Source organism: Nesoenas mayeri, assembly GCF_963082525.1.
Source record: "Nesoenas mayeri genome assembly, chromosome: 1".
In the NCBI taxonomy this organism is placed as follows: Eukaryota; Metazoa; Chordata; class Aves; order Columbiformes; family Columbidae; genus Nesoenas; species Nesoenas mayeri.
This window is the reverse complement of record NC_137541.1, coordinates 24324540-24339045: the sequence shown is the minus strand read 5'-3', so window position 1 is coordinate 24339045 and position 14506 is coordinate 24324540.

Below are 14506 nucleotides of genomic sequence, written 5' to 3'. Positions count from 1 at the left end.
ATTACCAATATTTTGAAGTGCACAGTCCTCCAGTAGGAGATTTAGGAAAGTACCTTTAGAGCAGGCAGTTATCTCCTGAGTGAACTGGCTTTCAGAAGGTGAAATTACTTCTGCTGTAGACAGCAGCTATTAGCCAGATGGCAGCATTAAGCATTAGGAGTCTGTATTCTGCCTCTGGATCTCTACCAGAGGAATGAGGTGGAGCACTGAGGGACAACCATGCTGACAAACACACTGGCTCTCTTCGAAGTTTGGGTGCTAAGTGCAGCAGTTATACAAAAATTGGTAGGCTATTTATGTCTGGCTCATGTCCTTAGCATTAACTGATAATGGTAGACAAAAGTTGTGAGATGTAGAAAGGCAGTCAGGGAAAAGTATGTCAGCCTATTGAACACCTCTGGTCACATTTCCTCAGAGCAAGAATTGCTAAGGCCAGTTTTCATGTGTACCACTATCACCAGTCACGTGTCAGTGCTTGTGTCCCCGGTGTACCACTGCAAGTAGTGCTAGCCCTGTAGTAGACAAGAGGTAGCTCCATAAAAAATATGGAACTGGTTACTATAAACTACTTTTTCACTAAGATGAGTACGATGTACATTCAGTTTATGGGTGCCTTTTTCCACAACTTGTTCTCATTCTAATGACAAAAAAAAAAAAAGAAAAAAGTAACACTATAAAAATATTGCCACCAGAGATATGTAAAGCAACAATGGGGATATGAACTCTCTGAAGCTTCAAAACAATCAGGTCCCAAACATTTTAAATTGTAATGACTCAGTCCAGCAGTGTCATCTCACAGCTACAGTATGTCCATGTCCCTCTTATACTGGGGAGAGCAGCGCCAGACACAGCACTCCAGATGTGGCCTCACCAGTGCAGAGGAGAGGGGAAGGATCACAGGATCACACCCTTGGCCTGCTGGCAATACTCATCCTGATGCTGCCCAGGAGGTTGTTAGCCTTCATTGCTGCAGGAGTGCATTGCTGGCTCATGTTTGGTTTGGTGTCCACCAAGACCTAAATCTTTCTGCAAAGCTTCTTTCCCCAGCCTGTACTGGTGCACAGGAGTTTTCATCCTCAGATGCAAGACTTTGCAATTCAGTTTGTTGAACTTCTTGAGATTCCTGTTTGCCATTTTCTCCACTTATCTAGACTGTACTTCATCTGTCTATCCATGAGGATGTTATTGGAGAAAATGTTGAAAGCCTGCATGAAGTCAAAATAAAAGACATCCATCAAGCCAGTCATTTGATCATAGAAACCCTTCAGGTTGGTCAGGCATGACTTCTCCTCCATTGATCCATACTGGCTACTCCTAGTCACTCTCTTTATTTGAATATGTTTGGAAATGGTTTCCAGTATTACTTGCTCCTTCGTCTTCCCAGGGATCAAGGTAAGGCTGACTGGCCCATAGCTCTTTTATCTTAACTTTACTGAAGATAGGAGTGATATTTGCTTTATTCCACCACTTATTATAAAATTCCCTAGAGCTGCATGCAAGGACCTCTAGCAAAAGTCTTGTACTTTGCTTTCAGGCCTCATATTTTCTCACTGTATCTCCTTATTTGGGGAAAAGATAAAAACAAGAACAATTTAGATTTTGGTTTCTATCAGACCAGGCTCAAAATAGGGTGTTCTCAGCTTAGCATTGACTTAATTGATACAATGAATTGACATAGCATATCTAACAGCTTAGGACCAACACTCTTACTTCTGCAACTGCTTTTAACATGACCCTTTGTTTGGTATTGTGTGTTTCCATTCCGTGTAGCTACTCTCCTCCTCTAACATTATTTGAGGTTTTAGTTCTGATCTTTTGGTGGTTCTTGGTGCTATTTTTTATTCTTTTGAATTTAAATATAAAGTATCTTCTTTTATATTTTAAACATTGCTGCAGAGCACAAACGCCACCCTTTCTGAATCCCTCTTGTCTACTTTACTGGTAATACTACCATCAAACATTGGTGGTATCAGTCATGTAAGAATCAGTCAGAACTCATGGCTGAATTCCTCAGATGCTTGTGTTCAAATGCTGCTCAACTGGTTAAGTACACAAATGTCAAAGCAGAATGTTTATATTCAAATACCTATAGGCTTAAAAACACCAACCACAATAATGAAAAGTCATTCTTTAGTTCTCATCAAGATAATCTAGCCAGAATAATTTTATTTGTACTTCATCTATGCTTTGTCCAACCTCAGCACAGGTTTATTTACAGTTGCACTCGTTCGAGTGCATTTTTTTCTGCCTAAATGTAATATTTTGGCCAATTTAGTTTGTAGAACAAAATTATGTTAAGAGCTGGACTGTTCTTTTTTATATGGCAATGAAATTAGGAATTTGTCGATAAAGCTTTCCGCTTAGGGGATAAAAGAAGCAGAAAAAATAATGATGAAAAACTAAGTTTTAAACTGATCTAGGATTTTTATTTCAAGATGCAGATAAAAATTTTAACTGTGTTTTCAAATCCTTCATTTGGGAAAATATGTGACTAAAAATAAGTTGTGTAAGAATGCATGTATGCTCAGTAAATATTTCCTATTGTAGAATTAGTGCCTTGTAATTCCCTTATAAATAGCCTTTTGGTGATAAAATTCATTATTATTTTGAGGCACAGTATTTCACAGTAATGAGTTTTAGCTTCATGCAGTGCATTGTCAGTTTTGACACTTCCACTATTTTCCTCTAATGCTCTGGATTACCAAATAATGTGATCAAGCAAGAATCTCACCTTATGTTATTTGTAAGCAGGTCATAGGCAAAGCCAGACATGACAGTGATGTTTCTAGGGTGCTTTGTAATTGCTTTAACATGGGAATATTCTACTCCAGGCAGCACTGAGTGAAGTACTGCTTCTCCATTTGCTTTACATGCTGTGACCACCTTTGCTTGTATATCATGAACTTGTGGAGAAAAACTTGAACGAATAAAAGAATACTGCCAGACAAGTACAAAACCTAAAAGTAAAGTAGAATAAATAACCACATTTTAATGCTTATTTTTTAAATAATATGATGGTGTAGCTGAGCGCATACTGATTTGTTGGCCTAGCTTACAGTTTCTGAAGGCATCTGACTGTTGACACTATTGTCCATTGATATGTATGAGGTTTTGCCCATGCAAGAGCATATAATTTTCACACAGCTTCTTTCTGATGCCTGAAAAGATGGGATATGTTTTTTTGGTCTCCTCAACCATGTAGACAAGTGGTAGAGCATTCACAGGCTTAGACATGAAGATGTTACTTCATGTTTTTGTTGCACTCGTGCAGCCATCATCACACTCTTACTCTGCCACAAAGTCCTTCTTGTCCACCACAACTTCTTGCGTCTGCAGTCAATGATGGAATATATTCCTCTTCTCTTTCTTAAATAAACACCTTTTCTCCAGTAATCTATATCAGAATTGCAGAGCTTTGGAAAGCATTCCTCCCAAATGATTCCAAGTGATTTGGCTCCCTGAGAGTAACCATTAAACAAAATGGCCTTTATGTCCTGATATTTCCTCCTGACATGCCAGAATGGATGTCAATATTCATGAGCTAGATAGACCTCAGACAAGAGCACAGGGAGGAATGAAGAGCATCCACATGCTTGATTCCTAACTAGCTTTTCTAGCCCTTAAAAGAAATTCCCATCATCTCCTCAGGTAAGGCCCGAGAGGCAGCTCACCAGGGTCAGTGATGTCAATAGCCGATCCATATAAAGAAAAAACCCAAGTTAGATCCAAGTGTTTCCATGCATAGTTTCCAGTTTCATTATTCAGGTTTAGTTCATGCATATGTATGTAAATGTACAGAAATACATGAGAAAATGCTAATTGTGTGTCCTGCTCTGACACTTTGGAGGCACTGCATTACTTACAAGCTGTACAGCATAAATGGAATGAGCAGGTTAGCTGTACAGCATAAATGTAATGAGGCCAGATTAAAATTTATGTCACATCTCCACTTAGTACTAAAAGCTATTCTAAAAAATTGATATTTTGAATTAATTTGATTGAGGGTAGTCTTGTGTCTGAAATGTAGTGTTGTTCTCCACACCTTAGGCTCACGTAGTTAAGGCAATCTGATTTTTCAGTGTGGGACTGAAAAAATGACATTAATGTCTCCTTTAAAATTCTAAAGAAGTATCCAAATCCATTTTTCTTAAAGGAATGTTTCTACCCACATGAAACCTCTCTACCCTGCAACCTGTTTTTATTGGCAAAGGATGTTAGAACCAAATACACCACAGGGTCGATTGTCCTGTTAACTTAATAATGCCAGTGGAAATCTTATAATTAGTCTTGCTATAAGCTAATGAACAAGAAAAGTACAGAGCCATAAAGCAGCTGTTGTTTAGCAATACATTAATACTTTCACATGGTTGTTATCATTAATACACAAGTAGTGTTATTTTTACTAGAGATTATTACTGCTTTCTAAGACACTTGGTTTCTCAGCAAGCCCAGATGACACAAAACTCACTGATGTGAGCAGTGTGGAGTCTTGTGAGCAATAGAGTGGAATGTGGTATCTCTTATAGGATGATACAGACGGTGCATGTGTGACACTGTCAGACATTGCTAGCAAGTTCCAGTGAACCCTGTCAGATCTCCAGAGGAATGTGCTTGCTTATGCCCCGTTCAGATCTATAAACAAGAATAGAAAGTAAGTTTGGAAAGGATCTTAAGAAGTTATTGGGATTGTACTTCTGCTCTCAAGTAAGATTTGCTACACCTAACTCATTTGTGGCTGATGCTTATCTAACCTTATTCTTAGTACCTTCTAGTATTTCATCCCCCTAGGCAAACAGTTCCAACATTGTACTCTCAATTTGGAAAACTTGTCTTGATGTTACCCTAAGCCTCCCATTCTGGACACTTGTGCCATGCAGAGGAGCTGCAGCCTCTGCTCAAAAGATCCCAAACCTCCTCCCTGCTCACCTTGCACTGTGTTTTCTTAATTCGTGGGCATGCAGGAGCTGTTCTGCTCAGTCCAGACAAGGACAGACCTTCAGAGCTTTCCCTGTGTTGGAAGAAAAGACCCTGAGGTGAATCTCTCTGGGTGCAAGAGGGACTCATCTGAAAAAAACAACCAACCAACCCAAAACCAAACAACTTGACATAATTCTTTTTTATGCTGAAGAGAAAATGCATTTGCAAAGGTGGCATGATCTGGTTCTCCATTTGGTACCAGGGTATGGAGAAGGAAGCTCAGGGTGGGTTTTCAGGCAGACAAGCAGAGGTCAGGCACGCATTGAATCAGGCTCCATCCCTCTTCCAGGGGCATGGCAGGTGTGCTCCTCCCAGGGACTCATGGTGTTTTTTGGGCTGGAGCAGAGGAGACCAAAAGGCTTGTTCTTCTGCTCCCTTCAGCACTGCTTTGGAGCTTGGTCACAATCCTACAGAGAGGAGAACAGGAAGGAGAGGGAAGAGTGACTGGGAGATGCCAGGAGGAAGAGCAAGAGAAGTTTTCAGCCTCTTGCCAGCAATGAGCTTAGAGCCACTAAAATCTACACCACGTCCCTGAGCAATTTAAACCTGTTAGTCTCACCTGTCTACAGCAAACATAGAAAACAGTTTACTCCCTTTCTATTTATAAAAGGTTTTTGTATAAAAAGGAATCCTCTTTCTCCTGCTCAGCTTTCTGTGGGCTAAATGATCCCTCAGTAATTCTGCACAGGCAATGGGTGCAAATTTGGATTAACCTTGTTTCTTCCCAGTTGAAGTATGCTTTTCATGAAGTGGCACTCTCAAAGGTATGCCAACCTGACCACATCACACGGAATAGACAAAATACTTTATGAGCTTACATATGACTGTCCTTTCATTATTCCCAATGGCAAAGCTGTGTTTTTTCTCCAACACCATGAGCTGAGCAGCCACAGGTGTCATTGTGCTTGTGGTAGAAATGTGGTCCTGCTCTCCAGCCCAAGCAGGGATTTTGTGCAGTGCTATTGCCAGTGAGAACTGGTCTGTGATCACAAGAGGAGTAGGGGTGAAGGAGGAAGAGGGATAACAGGGATGCGGGAGGGGCTCAGCCTTTACAGTTCTTCCTACTCTCACCACAGAAGCCTGCAGTTTTGCATACCAAACACTTAAAAAAATATTTTGAGGTCATTACTATCCTATTAATTTTGTTCATGTGTGAGCTCAGATTCCTGGCTGTGCACATAAGTGATTAATTAACTAAAAATGCAGTTTCTGTGGACTCTTGCCAGGAATCAGTCTTGTAAATGAATAGTGTGATGGATGACTGTTTGCACAGTTCAGGGAGATCCTTTCTTGATTGTTCTACACTCTGGACTTCAGTCTCAGACCAGTCACCTACCATGAATTTGTCTTCCTTTAAGGTGTATGTTGGAGTTCATGTGGATTGACAATATCCTTTTCATATCTCCCATTCCATTTGTTATGGAAATGAACTGTCATTTAACGTGACACCATTCTGCACAGCACTGACTGATGAGTGGAGAATCAACCTTCTGGAAAAGAAAAAAGATTAGCTTTAATCATTGGTGCCCTAACGTCTAGAAAAACATCCAGAGTCTATGTGTGTTCTGTCAAATCCTGGGTAATGAAACAAACGGTACAGAGGGTCATTAGCTCATATCTTAAATTATTTGTGTAAAGGAAATATTCCTAGATGGCAAAACAAGATTAGCTGTTTAATCAAACCATTCCACAAGGATGATGACAGCATATGGAGATTTCTTCAAGAGTTTAAAATGGCAACAAGAGGACCTTGTGGTTATGACCAGGTCTTCCCACTGCATGCAAGGAAACCAGCTTGGTTCAAACCCTTATAGAGTGATATATGGTAATTTTATGTTTCATGATGGAAGGAGTGTTTGAACACATCAGCAGTTCTTTTGCAGCATATGGTCAAAACAAAAAGAATCCCTGCTGTCATGGCTGAAATTTTCATTTTGGTTACTTGGACAGTCAAAATCTGCTCAGATGCTTATGCATGAGCTTGAATTTGATACATTTTCTTCTAGAAGAATTTTTTGCAAACAGCTTATGTACCTTATTGCACAGAAAAATGTTGTGCAGAATACAGATAGAGGCAGCTGTACCGAGCATACCCAAAGGCTGCACTCTGGGAAGGCCAGGAAGCTCATCACTGTGATTATGTCTCTTTGAAAAGCCTTTAATCGTACTGAGTTGTCCATGTTTTGAATGTCAATCGTGGTAAGTTAGGACTTGATTCAAAGTCCACTGATGACAGAAATAGCCCTTTTTTCCTCTTCAGTAGACTTTTCTGTGTTCATTTTCAGTGGGCTCCTAAACTATGTCCTGCATTTGAACTTGAATGCAGTTGCTAGTTGGATATGTGAGAACATAATCATTTTTAAACCAGGGATAAAAGAAGTCTTGTTAATGTCTGGATTTATAATTTAGAAGACCTTCTTATGGCCTTTCTGAAGGGGGATATTTTTAGATCTAACAAGTTGGAACCATTTTTTAATAACTAATTTTTAATTACTGTTCCATGGCTAGACTTGAATCAAATATTTCTTTAGGTTTTATTTTGAACCAGCCCAGAAATTTAAATCATGCAAATGGAAGTGACATTGCACTGTTTTCTCTGCATCACTATGCGAAATTTTTCTGCTTTCTCATGCTCTCAGTCTCTTGGTCTTCTAATACAATGCCTTGGGTTAGGTGGAAGTCTGTTTTCAATACAGTTGTTTTAGCACAGTTCAGTTCATTCTTCACAGGTGACCCAAAGATTCCCTTTTCCCAGGAATTTTTGATTACAACATGAAGTTGCATTATTGCATTATTAATGCAATTTGCTTCAATCTTAATAGTATCTGGGTATGCTATCTTTAACTTTGTTAGCTTCAGTTAGTACATTGAGTGAGAATTGAACTTTCATATTCCCCTCACTCCCTCCTACAACCCCCTGCCTTTCCACTTGTGGTGGGAAGTCAGAATGGCTGTGCTCTAATGACTTGTCAAAAAGGAAGTGGTTAAAAAAAATGCAATGTGAGTCTGGCTTTTTTCACATCTAATGGTTTTGAAGTCAATATTATTATTTGGGATCCCAGATTCCTGAGAACTTGGGCTTAGTACTACCGTGTTTGCCTGTGTGCATCTTTTACAGTGTCACATTGGCTTTTCAGCATTTTGTCATCTTTCCACTGCCATTATTCAAAGTGTTTGTAGTCTCCTGGTGACTCTGTCAGGGTAAATATCGTAAATTTTCTCTTCTTATCATTCAAGACAGGTAAGATTTTGATTTGTATCTTGAATGAAGCTCTGATGTGATTTTTCTGTAATTACCAACTTTCTGTCTGGCAGTAAGAAGAAAGAAGAGCTGGGAAAATTTACCAGATAATTCTTGCATTTGCCTCTTGAGTAAGAGCATATGTATGAGCCAAGGTAATATTTTGTTTTCCTTTTGTTGCACCTTTTCATCCATATAATAAATATTTTAACTAAAGTGGCCATTTACCAAAACCATTTTCCAGTTAATTTACCTGTTTTTGTTTGTTTTTTTTTTTTCCAAAAACCAATTTGAAGAGAGTAGAGTCCTGGATTAAAACATGTGCTTCAATGTAAGTTTGTTGGAATGTATTTGGCTTAACAATAGATAATGCAAGCAGAAATTGATCCACTTTCTTTGTGTTGAACATGTTTAAATGTTTTGTGCTAAATGTTTTGTGCTGTTTGTCTAAAGACAAACAGCAAATACAAATATAATTTATTTTTGCTGTCCTGCATCTTGCAATCAGTGCTTTGGATTACAGCCTTTGGAGATGGTTGCTGGATCATGGCATGACATTACTGTTAAATTGAAAGCTAGCAAAGTGAAATGGAAGGAACTATGCCAAATTCACCTGTCATTCATTGCTAGGTTTTGCAGCTGAATTTTTGATCTCTAGCACCACCTGATCACCTGGTGAAGGTGTGATCTCACTGTTGCCATGTGAAGCCTCAACTCTGTTTTCTGTTATCAGGAGACTGCTCTGGATATCCATTGGTTTCCTGTGGAGTTGGACATGTTTATTGTAAACTACAAAGCTGTAAGTGGCCTGGAATAGACTAGTGTGGGAGAAGCTATAAACATGCTCTTAATGGCCTAAGACAAAGAAAACATTTTTCCTTGTATGCTCCCTTTTATGTTACAGTGCAGGAAGGCTGCAATGATGGAGTCTAGGGGATATTTGGAGCCTATGCTTCCCAGAGAAATAAAATCCTGGACAGAAGTTATTCCAGAAATCAATTAATGTTTCAAAGCTCCTAGGATTTCATCACATGTGCTGTATTGGTACTGAATCATCAGGGTGACTAGAATTTTAGGTTATATTTTGGATGTAATTTTAGATGTATTTATAATAACACATAATTGATAACAACAATAATGTAATTTGAAAAATTTGTGTGTGATACGCACATAGTCATACATCCTGCCTATGCTTTTTCGACTATTCAGGAAGGTATCTCACTTTACGTGTAAACTTAACCCAAGTCAAGAAAGTATCTACAAAACTTTAGGACTGTGGAGCTTAATGAGACTAAAACCTAGATCTATGGTTAAACACATACTTATGTGGGTTTCCAAAAAGATATCTTCTTGTTTTTTAAGGAATAATATGTACTTTCCCTATAATCCGATCTGCATTAGTAGTGGGAGTCTGGGTTGGCATACAAAGTCACTGGTAGTGAGTTGGGGCATTCAGTGGTCCCCCACACTTTATATAATACTTTAACAAAAATAAAGAATTTAACCTCAGCTGATGCTTTGCTTTACAATGGCAAAAATATACTGAATTAGTTTATCTTTTTGTAATATGGGTGGAAGGAAAAAGAAGAAGGATCTGGCTTTTCTTACACAAAAGATTTTGTATAGCATTTATGACTAAACATGCATTAAATGAGAGTGAACATTTACACCTCCTTTAATTACATGGTCCCTTAAATAGTTGGGAGTTAAACTTGAAAATAACTGGAAAAAAGGATTGTAAGTCCTTGCTATTTGATTTTTTTTTTTTTCCTGGAGCTTCTGGAATCACTGAAATAGGAATTAACTTCAACTGTCATGGAAAGAAAGCAAGAAAGCAAGAAAGCAAGCAAGAAAGAAAGATTTAAAATTGCAAAGAAAATTTAGAAAGTATGACCCCACTTCATCATAATGTCCCAGCAACCAAGAGACAAACAAAATGAGGTTTAAATGTATTTTTTAATATCATTATTAAGAAATCAATCTCAAGTGGTTTGAGATCTCTTACACACAATTTTAGTACTTGTTGGTAGCTGTGATACTAGAATACTGGGAATACTTGGCATCCTGATCATAGACTTGGTAGTTAAATGGAAAATTTGCCAGAATGTGTCAGAACAATGTCCTTTCCCGTTCCCAGAGCTCATTCTGACTTTTCACATACATAGAAAGTGCACAGTGATGTTGTTGGCAAAGAATCATTTTTGCCAGTAGAGAAACAGTTGCACTCATTAATCTATACAGAAATATCCATAAGATGGTGCTGTATCTTAAATCTGACCAGAGTCATTTGCATTGGAAAATAAAAAGTATGTTGCAACTGTATTGTATCTTAGAGCTCTTGTTATAAGCTGAGTGTTGGTAACAATTTATTTGGCAGGCATATTGCAAATGTTAGTTTCCAGTCACTCCAATATGTTAATTTACATGTATTAAAATATTAGTCACAGCATCTTTGTTGAAGCCTGAAAAATGTAAAACCAGCCGAAAGGTAGTGTCAGTGGTGCTGGGGATATGGGCTGCCAGTAGCTTGCTTTCACAACTCAGCTTCTTTCGCTAAAGGCAAGTGGTGGTCCAAGGACTCCTTCAGCCATGACTTTAATGGAGAAAGAGACAAAATGGTGCACAGGGAGTTCCATTTAAAGGGGTAAGATGAAACATAATGGCCAAATCTGTCCAGCAAATGAAAAGGCTGTGGGAGAAATGAATCTGAGACATTATAACTGCCCACGCAGGCAACGAGAGCCGAAATTTCATGTGCAGCCAACACATAACACTGCAGGATTTTGGTGAGAACAATGGTGTCGAATGGAGGACTGGCTGGAGAGCAACCAATTACAGCATTATCCTGCCGGAGCCTGGGCAGTGGATTATAGCTCAGTAATCACCCTCCCCCACACCTCATGGCTGGAGTAACGCTCAGCCAGGGCTGAGCTGCCTGTGGGTCTGTGGCTCCCAGCCCAAGTCAGCCAAATCCTGGACAGGAGGAGGGAAAGGAGACTGCCAGATTGGGAAAAGGCTGTCTCATCTGCTGAGGTCCCTGCAATTCTATGTGTGTTTCAGGCAGAAAGCTACAATTCCCCGAATACCTCGTTGCACTGGGAATTTTGCCTGTGTGAATCATTCAGGTTTGCCTGTACATTTTTCTCCCTGCTCATTTCTCTGAAGGGCTCGGATGACAGGAGCAAGTGATCAGCTGATAAATCTCTGGTGCTCAATATAATTTATTTCAGTTATACATTTACTTCTGGAGTTGTTTGTACATAGTCTGAGTCAGTTTTCTCCTTGAAAACAAGAATCAGGGAAGACACAATATGCAAAATGTCTAATGCAGAAGGAAAGGAAAAAGGAAAGATGGGTTCAGTGCAGCATTGTGCTCCAGGCAGTAAGGAAAAAAGGAAATGGTTAGTGAATTGTTCAGAGTCAGGGAAGAGCACTTAGTGTCTGCAGTGCACCTGAGCTGATCCAGCCTAGAACAGGTGATGAAATACACCAATAAGAGACTCATAACGTCTTCCTCCTGTTTTTGAGAGATAGAGATTATATTCTTTGTAGATATCATCCTCTTTTGTCTTTTTGGATAAACCTGTGACCTTGTTGATTTCAGACCTAGAGATACTCCGATTACCTCATTAGATGGACAGAGACTCCTTTCCAGCTAGCAAATTAATTTAATTCACCAGTAAATGTCATGTAGAAAAACCCGTGTGCTTATGCTCCTAACTTTGGTACCTAAATTGCAAAAAAGTCACTATTTTTGGTGAAAGATACAGCACAAACTTCAAAGATACTTTCATTTTTCTCCTTGCTATTTAGTGGTTAAGAAAAAAAAAATTAAATATCATTCTTAATAGCACATGATCATATGATAACACCTCTCTGCAGACAAATTGGTTCTTGAACCAGTTCAGATAATCAAGGACAAAAAGAGGGAAGCATAAGCTACTTTAATGGAACTAGGATAAACTAGTGGCCAAAAATGTGCAAATGAAGTAAAGCAAATACAGTGTATGACATATTATTCATTAGATGCAACAGGCTTAGTTTCAAGAAGCTACATGCTAATGTAAGGCTAGAACTTCTACCTTGCATCACGTAACAGATACTATCAATATATTTTGGTTTACTTCAATCTTGTGAATTCTTGTTAAATACACTCCAGGAATTTTTCTTCCATCCTATAGTGCCATCTTTCAAGCAGCATTCTGATTGCTTTCTGGTGTAATGATGCAAGACCTGATTATAGAGACAGCTAACTCTGCTGATGCACTGTGTCATTATAATGCCACCTGATACCTCATTCATTCGATACATTAGGCAGTGTACTACATCAACAAAGCAAAGTGCTCACATCATTTCTACAAAGATGGAATGTTTCAGTGGCAAGCATTAATTCAGGGCAAAAGCTGTATATATGGAACAGTGCCAAAATGCCCCCTGGCTTTGTCTTTTTCACTTTATGAAACTTGTTAGATAATTCAAAACCAAGAAGACCTATTAAAAAAAAGGATGAACTCATTAACTCATCCACTATGATCTTAACATGACAGAATTCTTGGTTTGCTTTATATATATACATACATATATATATATATATATATATACACCATCATCAAAAGAAGAAAAGAAAAAAAAAAAAAAAGTAAAGAATTGTTTCTGGAATACATTTATTTTGTTGTTTTTAAAAGCATCTATCTCCAGGAGAGCTGGTGACTAAACGGTGTGTTTTCAGTAGGTATATAAATGACATACGAACAGAAGTAACTTCTAAAATGAATTCTAAGATGTGCCATAAAAGTCAGAGATGCTTGCAGCTAACAGTCTTTCTGACAAGTGAAGACATCGGAGTGTCACATGAGGAATAAGTTCCCTGAGCAAAGGTCCCCTCTGGAGACATACACTAACAAGTTCCATGCAACAGCAACAGTGGAAATAAATGACTCCTCTGAACTCAGGTTCTGTGACAGAACGTATAAGAGAGGTAATGAATAAAGCAATTTGATCCCATGCCATTAAGAATATTTAGGTATTATCCTCTGTTCCCGATGTAGGGATTCTTGGGCATATGCCAGGTTAGGGTTCAGCCTGCATCTATTTTACACACTCTTGCAGGGCCTCTGTAATTCCCCAGGAATCCACTGTGACCACAGCTGGAGGACATTCCACAGCATTTCCGTGAGTCCCATCACTTAGAGCAGTCCTGTTCTGGAATGCAGTGTGGTGGCTTGGCTTGGCCCTGCCTTGAAGAGAGACTGCATCTGCAAATGGGACAGGGACGGGCAAGGGCCTGTTCCTCCAGATTCATTACTAACACCCTGCTCTCCTTGAGCCCAATCACAGCTCTGACAGGTTCCTTGAGAGGCAAAGAGGGCAGATGTCAAAGAGAGGTGGGACAGCCTCATAATTGAGGCACACACAGTGCATCTGCATCTGACAGGCACACAACCCACATTTCAGACACTGCCACTTATTTTCCCTGGCCAAGTTCCTTGTTCATGTTTGTTATTCATTATGTCCTGGCTTGTTGTTCAAGCTCCTTCAACTACACCCTTTCTTCTCTAGGCACCAGTGGTTTGGCACTGGTGGAGGTCACCTGGCTTCCTGTTGCTGCCTGTTTGACATCCTTAGTGAGCTGCTCGTAGAAAACAGACACTTACGGCTGAGTAAAGGTGTATGATGTTGGATTCTCATCTTCAGAACAGGACTGGAGGCCAAAGTTTGAGCATCCTTCGTAACATCTGTTCCATGCACAAGTATGACCTTTCTGTTACAGTCTTTCTGGGAAAGGTCATCTCTGAGATACATTTACTTCCTCTGCAAATGGAACTCTACAATGGACAATTGCTGTCTATGGCCTGACCATGGGGCTTCTCCACTTTTTTCTCACCTTTACCTGCCATCACACCCAGTTGCAGTGCTTTCCCTGCAAGATTTCCTATGTGACAGTTGTGGTTCAATTTTCTAAAACTGCTTTTCCATAGGCATTCCTTACAGATGGATGTAGGGTCACAGTCATCTCCAAGGGGCACCCTGGGCAGAGGGCTCCTGAGTGCTGTGACAGCCTTATCTCCTTTCCCTCATGCTTTTGTGCCTGGGTATTTCTGGTGTGTTTGTCAGGCACTCCTGTGGATAGGTGGTGAGGGTGATGAAGGATTTTATCTTTGAGATGGTAACTGTGGAGCAGCTACAGATATGGATGCAGCTTTGAGCTAAACTTCTGAGTTAAGAACATCCTGCAGAGGCAGCTGCTGATCTGCTTGTCCCTATAACCTTAGCAGTCAGGGCTCCTGA